The sequence below is a fragment of the Euprymna scolopes genome, chromosome 37, assembly GCF_053919585.1.
Source record: "Euprymna scolopes isolate OS-2025 chromosome 37, ASM5391958v1, whole genome shotgun sequence".
NCBI classification, from domain to species: Eukaryota; Metazoa; Mollusca; class Cephalopoda; order Sepiida; family Sepiolidae; genus Euprymna; species Euprymna scolopes.
Window position 1 is genome coordinate 34,835,824 of NC_136518.1, and position 6,891 is coordinate 34,842,714.

Below are 6,891 nucleotides of genomic sequence, written 5' to 3' on the forward strand. Positions count from 1 at the left end.
GAAATAAGAAATGTAAATGTTAATTCTAGCTGTTGGTGCTTCCATGTGGAGAAGTTGATGAATGATGCGCGTGAAAGTGATATTTTTAACTTCGGAAAAAGAAATCCGACAGAGCCGATAATTACCCCATGTTGGTGGACTAACTGTGTCTCTGGGCTTGACTGACTGGTTTTGGCGCGTTTTCCCCCTTTTTATAGTGGGTAGACTGGCTCCAGCAAGGACTGCTAAGGAAAATATTTTCATATTCTCTTTCCTCGCAATGTGATTGGCTGAAAACACAACATCCCTGTGCTTTCAACTACGTCAGCGAAAACAAGACGAGTTCTAGCTTTCACGATCGCAAAAAATTGCGTAGGTGTATACAGCACTGAAACGTTCAATGATGTATTCGCTGCTCCTGTTAATTTTGTTGCTTTCTTGCAAAGAAAGCTTCACAAATCGAAATGTGATCTCACATGCAGTTCGTAACATGTATGTATGTATAAGAAATAATAGCAAAGTGTATGCCAAAATGTGCTACAAATTAAACATCGCCTGGTGGAATGTCAGAACTCTCTTGGATTTTGACAAATCAAAACGTCCAGAATGAAGAACGGCTCTAGTGACTAGAGAACTTGAGAGACTAAATATTGATATAGCTGATCTATCAGAGATTCGCCTTCCTGAGGAAGACCATTTGATTGAGGTAGGCTCAGGATATTCTATATTCTGGGTTGAAAAGCCAAAAGGCAAACGTCGTGATGATGGGATGGGGTTCACAATTAGATCAGCTCTAGTGGACAAGATTGAAAAACCCTCTGCTGTGACTGATCGAATCATGAAACTTAGAATTCCACTTTCATGCATTCGATTCCTCTCGATTTTTCCATCTATGCTCCAACCATGCAAGTGAATGAAGAAGTCATCCCGGCATTCTACAGAGCACTCCTCAGTGAGGCAACTTCATTGGCACCTAACAATGAAAATGTCATAATTCAAGTTGGCTTCAATGCTCGTGTTGGGAAGGACTGGGAGACATGGGATGCTCTGGGCGTCATGGGACTGGCAAAATTAACAGCGGTGGGTTGTGGTTGCTGAAATTTTATTCTGAGCAGTCATTGGTACTCTGCAATACTTTTTTCCATTAGAAAGTTAAGCACAAAACTATAAAAACTACAGATCCAAACAAGGTCATCTAATTGATTTTATTATCACTTGCAAACACGATCTTGCAGATATCTCCAATGTTTGAGCTATGCATAGTGCTGAGTGTGACTTGGATCATAGGTTGGTTTGAAGAAGGAGTTCGGGTTTCTAAATGCATTGATGCTGACAAGCTAAAAAATCTGGAGTTACTGACTTGTGTGAAGGAGAGATTCGACGGTATCGTTTTTGATGAATCGTGGGAAAATTACAAGAACAAGTATATTCAGTGTGTTCAGATGTGTTAGGATTCAAAAAAGGACAAAATAAAGATTGGTTTGATGAAAATTATCAGGAAATCAGTAACTTACTTCAAGAAAAACATCGTTTTTATAAGAAGGTTCTTCATCAAGGAATGAATACATCTGTTATAAACGACTACAAGAGACACAAGAATATTCTGCAAAGAGAACTGAGGCAGATGAAAAACATATGGTGGTCTAACATATCATCGGAAATACAGTCTGCCTCTGACACAAAAGATTCAAAAATAATGTTTGGACTTTTTCATTGGGTATTTGGCCTCTCCGTCCTCGTTAGTTCCTTTGAAGTTAAAAGACAATATGTCACTCATCAAGGATCCTTCCAAAATTTTGGAGCACTGGCAGGAACACCTCCGTGACCTTTTCTATAATCTATCTGTTGTTGATGAGGTTGTGATTGAGGTTGTTGATGAGGTTGCCATTGAATTTGAGACAAAGCACTCAATGGATAACATTCCAGCAATGGAGGCAGTGGATAAAGCTATGACACAAATCAAAACTGGAAAAGCACCAGTGCATATAGCATGGAGCTCATAAAAACTGGTAGTAAGCATGTGCAGAATTGGGGTGAAACCATTCCACAAGACTGGATCAATGGAATGCTGATGCCTCTATACAAGAATAAAAGAGAAAAATCGTTCTGTGACAATCACTGTGGAATTACTTTTCTTGAGTCTGTTGGTAAAGTTCTTGCACGAGTTTTATTAAACTGATTGCAGGAGTAAGTCTACCCATTGATGGTGTCTGAAAGTCAGTGCAGCTTTAGATCAGGAAGCAGCTCTGTGGATATGATATTTTCCACTCGCCAGATACAAAAGAAATGTATTAAGCAACGAATGCCTTTGTATCAGGTCTTTGTGGACCTGACAACAGTGTTCGACATAGTTAATAGAGATGCTTTGTGAAGGGTGCTTGATAAGCTTGGTTGTTCGCCGACATCTGCATATGTTATGGGAATTGTATCGGGATGTGAAAGCTAGAGTTACATTCAGCTCTCAGATGAAATATCTATTGACAATGGTGTAAAGCAAAGAGATAATCTTGCCCCGACTCTTTTTTCTATTTATTTTGTGGTTCTGTTGAGATATGCATTCTCAAGTTGTGATGTAGGTGTCCTATTGCACTTCAGGACATATGGAAAGGTTTTTAACCTTAGGAGATTGAATGCAAAATCAAAAGTGATCCAAGATCTGATCACGGAACTTTTTATGCAGATGATGCAGACTTTCTCTCTTGCACTGATTATGACATGCAGGTGATTATGGACGATTTTTCACGAGCCTGTGATGCATTTGGGCTCAAAATCAGCCTGAAGAAAACTAAGGTGATGTTCACGCTTCCCCTTGAAGAAGAGTACATTGAGCAATATCTTGGTTAATAGTACTAGGCTTAAAATGGTGGATGTCTTTGAAGCATATTATCCAGGGATGGCTCCCTGGATGGCGAGATATATGTCCATATTCAAAAGGCTTCTGTTGCATTTGGGAAATTGGAGAAGAGAGTGTGGAGTGATTGTGGACTCACCATTAAGACAAAGGTAGATGTGTATATGGCGTGTGTTGTCACAGTGTTTCTATATGCTGCAGAAACATGGACGACCCACCGGACACATTAACGTTCTAGAACATTTCCATCTTAAGTGTCTGAGAAGAATTTTGAATATTAAGTGGCAAATGCACATACCGGACACAGAGGTACTAGAAAAAGCCCGAGCTTTGAAATCATGGTTACCACTACACAGTTGCGCTGGACAGGGCACATTGTATGTATGGGTGATGATTGTCTCCTGAAGAGACTATTCTATAGAGAACTTGCGAGTGGTAAGTGTCCATAACATAAGCCCAGAAAGCACTACACTGATGACCTCAAAAGCATTCTAGAGATACAGATATTTATATCGACTCCTGGGAAAAAACTGCGGTTGATCATGGTGTTTGGCTGAAATTGGTAAAAAATGTCTATGGTTCCCTACAGGTTAAGAGGATGGAGTGTGCAAAGCTGAAAAATCCACTTCAGAGGGGAGATCTGGAATTTTTGCTAGGCAGCCATGCAAATTGCATCTGTGGAATATGTGGTCGCATTCTCCTTTCAAAGGCAGTGCATGTGAGCCACCTGAAGTCTCATAATAACCAACGTCATTCAATGTTCCACACCAACCTCATAGCACTGTGTGTGTAATATGCAGTAACGTATGTATACGCAGTAACGTATGTGTAATATGCAGTAACGTATGTATATGCAGAAAAGTATGTGTAATATGCAGTAATGTATGCAGCTCTATATCTGGACTGAGAAGGCACATGGTTGTGCTCAAAGACAATTTCCTCATTCGGACCCAATCGACTTCGTTAAGACATTGAACTTGGTGTGTCGTGTATGTCATCGTCACTGTAAGTCAGCTGAAGGTCTTAAAAGTCACCTGAGGACACATGAAAGAATACTTAATACAGTACATGAATCTTGAGAAGGCAATCATCTGTGAAGATCAGCATATGTATGTATGTAAGTTTTGTATTCACTGTTTAAGTATAAGCAGTGGCAGTTTTGTTTACGCATCAAATCTAATTTCGCTTTTTGTACAATTTGATTAAAAAATTTCTACTCATGCTTTTTTATAATTGTTCTTCCACTTCACCCATTTTGCTGCCACAAAATTATTCTGCAATGAATAAGTTTACTTTGTCTATGAGATTGATAACTTTAGTCATTCTGAGACAAGCAACATTGCCAATATTTCTTTCTTTTCTTTTTTTACTCACATTCACCCCCTTACAAGGCATATCGCCACTTGGACATAAGGAGCTACTATTTGGGACCATGTCTAGGGAAGATTAACAAGATGTTGGTTTATGTTACATTCAAACTTCTGCATGTCAGTTCAGTCAGAGAAGCAGGAACCAAGAAGGGAATTCCAAAGTCTGGCTGTTTGAGGGAACATCATAAAATCAATGTGGGTTAACGTTTCATGAACTAGAGCTCAAATCCGATTTTATGAAATTGGTTAAATCCAGTTTTCATTTGAAGATCACTAAAACTAAAACCAATTTGTTAAAACCGATTTTGCTGTTTGTAGTTTTCATATTCAGTGAAAAATTGTTCTGTTAAAGAAATATCATTAAAACTGCAATCAACATTTAGCTAGAGGAGTGCTGTCTACGTTATTCAAACAGATCGCAACACATCAATTTTCTATCTTGGTTAAACTGCTGTCATCAATGTAAGTTTGGCGGGTGTATGCAAATACCAAGACGTGTGTGAAGTGATGTCACCATAAGGAAAAAGAAAAAAACTATAGAAAGAATGTGTACACAGACTAATGAGAATGTTCAAGAGGGCAGAAGTTAGAGAAAAGGAGTACGGTCATGTTTTATTCGAGAAAATATCTGGAAATGAATGTTGCTGTTACAAAAAATAAAGTAGTTGAATTATTAGTTATGTTAAGTTGTGATGTACTCTGCTACAACGTGTTGGGTCCTAAGTGTCTACATGTTAACGCATGTGTAAACATGTATAACTTGTGTAAACGTGTGAACTATGTTACAATAAAACATTTTTTTAAAACAAGTAAAATATTTGTTTATTTTCCTAATATTACGTTGTGATTTGGTTTCAAGCGCACTTGACGTGTATTTTATTTTATTCAAATTAAAACAACGTTTCTATTGAACTCTCATTCTTAACATTATTAGCAATAAACTAACTCTTTCTCAAAAAGCAAAAGCAAAGCCTGAGAGGATGGACTTCCTAGAACTGCACAGAACCAGCATTACACTCCAATCAACAAGGACATTATAGGAATGATTTAATCGCTGTCGATTTTGGGCCCAAGGATAAAAATCCCTAGCCGGCTAGGCTAACAAACTGATACTTAAACCATGCATTGCTATGAACCTCTTGGAACAATACTTCTATGGTATCTAGAGGTCAAGTGAAGGACTGAAAGGTCTTATATTACGATTTAAGGCGCTTCTAATGAAGGAGATTGGCCTCTTAGGTATTGGGGCATTATGTGAAACTTTTCAACATTGATTGATGGTTAGAAGAAGAAGAAGAAGAAGAAGAAGAAGAAGAAGAATTACTTCTATTATTATTAATAATAATAATAATAATAATAATAATAATAATAAATTTCTCTTTGTTTGTCTGTTTCACTTTTTCTTAGAAACTACTGCATCGATCTGCCTGAAATTTTGTATGATGGTATAAGGTGCAGCGAAATAAGTATTATCCATTTGATGCACCGTTAGGTATTAATAGTGATTAATAGTTATTAGTCACCACATTTACTCTAGAAGTTTGGCATAAAGCACTGATTCAAAGTCGACGAGCTCTAACATTTTCCTGTTTTTAACAGATTAATAATAATACTTAAACTCGAATCTGAGAATTATTTATTTTGTGAAACAAAGTTCTGAACTAACATGTTAAAATTCATCTTGCTAAGTGAAACCTTGTAGCTAATTTGCATACTAAAACCAACACTGTAAACGTTTAATTAATTTTGTAATTTCTTGGAGGTTATGTGATTTGTGCCCTACAAAGTAGAGGTTTATTGATAAAAAACTGACCACAAATCTTTAGGTGGTTTTTGTGACAGCAACAAAGTTTCTATAATGGAAGAAAACGGATTTAATCTTTTTTTTTTTTTTTTTTTTCAAAAGAAAATGTCTTACAATTGACATTTGTCTTACAAATGTCTTACAATTGTCTTACAATTACAAATGTCTTACAATTGACATTTGACTCTAAAATTGTCAGCTGTTTTTGCTGCTATTATTAAATATTTATGATTTATTAATATGAAGGATATGAATAATTGTATTAAGTCGCCATCAAAATGATAAATGCATATGTCTCCAGAAAAAATTAAGTGTATTGTTTGTAGATGACAAAGTATAACATTTGATATATATTGGCAACGGCTATGAGATTACACTTGATTCTCCCATCGACAGGGAGTGTTTTATGGACAGGCCAATGTGTTTATATACGGAACTCGAAAAATACCCATCCGAGGAAAGGTATAAGCAATATTAATAGCATTAGATTTTCATTTTTTTCTTTTCTTTTTTTGGAAGCTGTAAAGTTTACAAAAGAAAAAAATGATAATAATGTGCTCATGTTATTTACCGTGTTATTTAAAGTATGTATCCCATAATTTATAATGATAAGTTGGATAAATTTAAAATTGTTTCATTTATAAAGGGATTATTGATGACATTTAAATATTCATTCAAATATCTTAGACTCCTTTATATTAAAAAATAAATAAATAAAAGATGTAACACTCAAGAACAACACCAACAAATAGCAATCAACTCAAAATACCTTGTTCATATGTATGAAAAAATGATTTTTATTTACGACAGTAATTATTCGATATAGAGATGGAGTATAGACTCTCTTTTTGGTCACGCAGACCATTATGAAGTTAAAAAGAATTGTG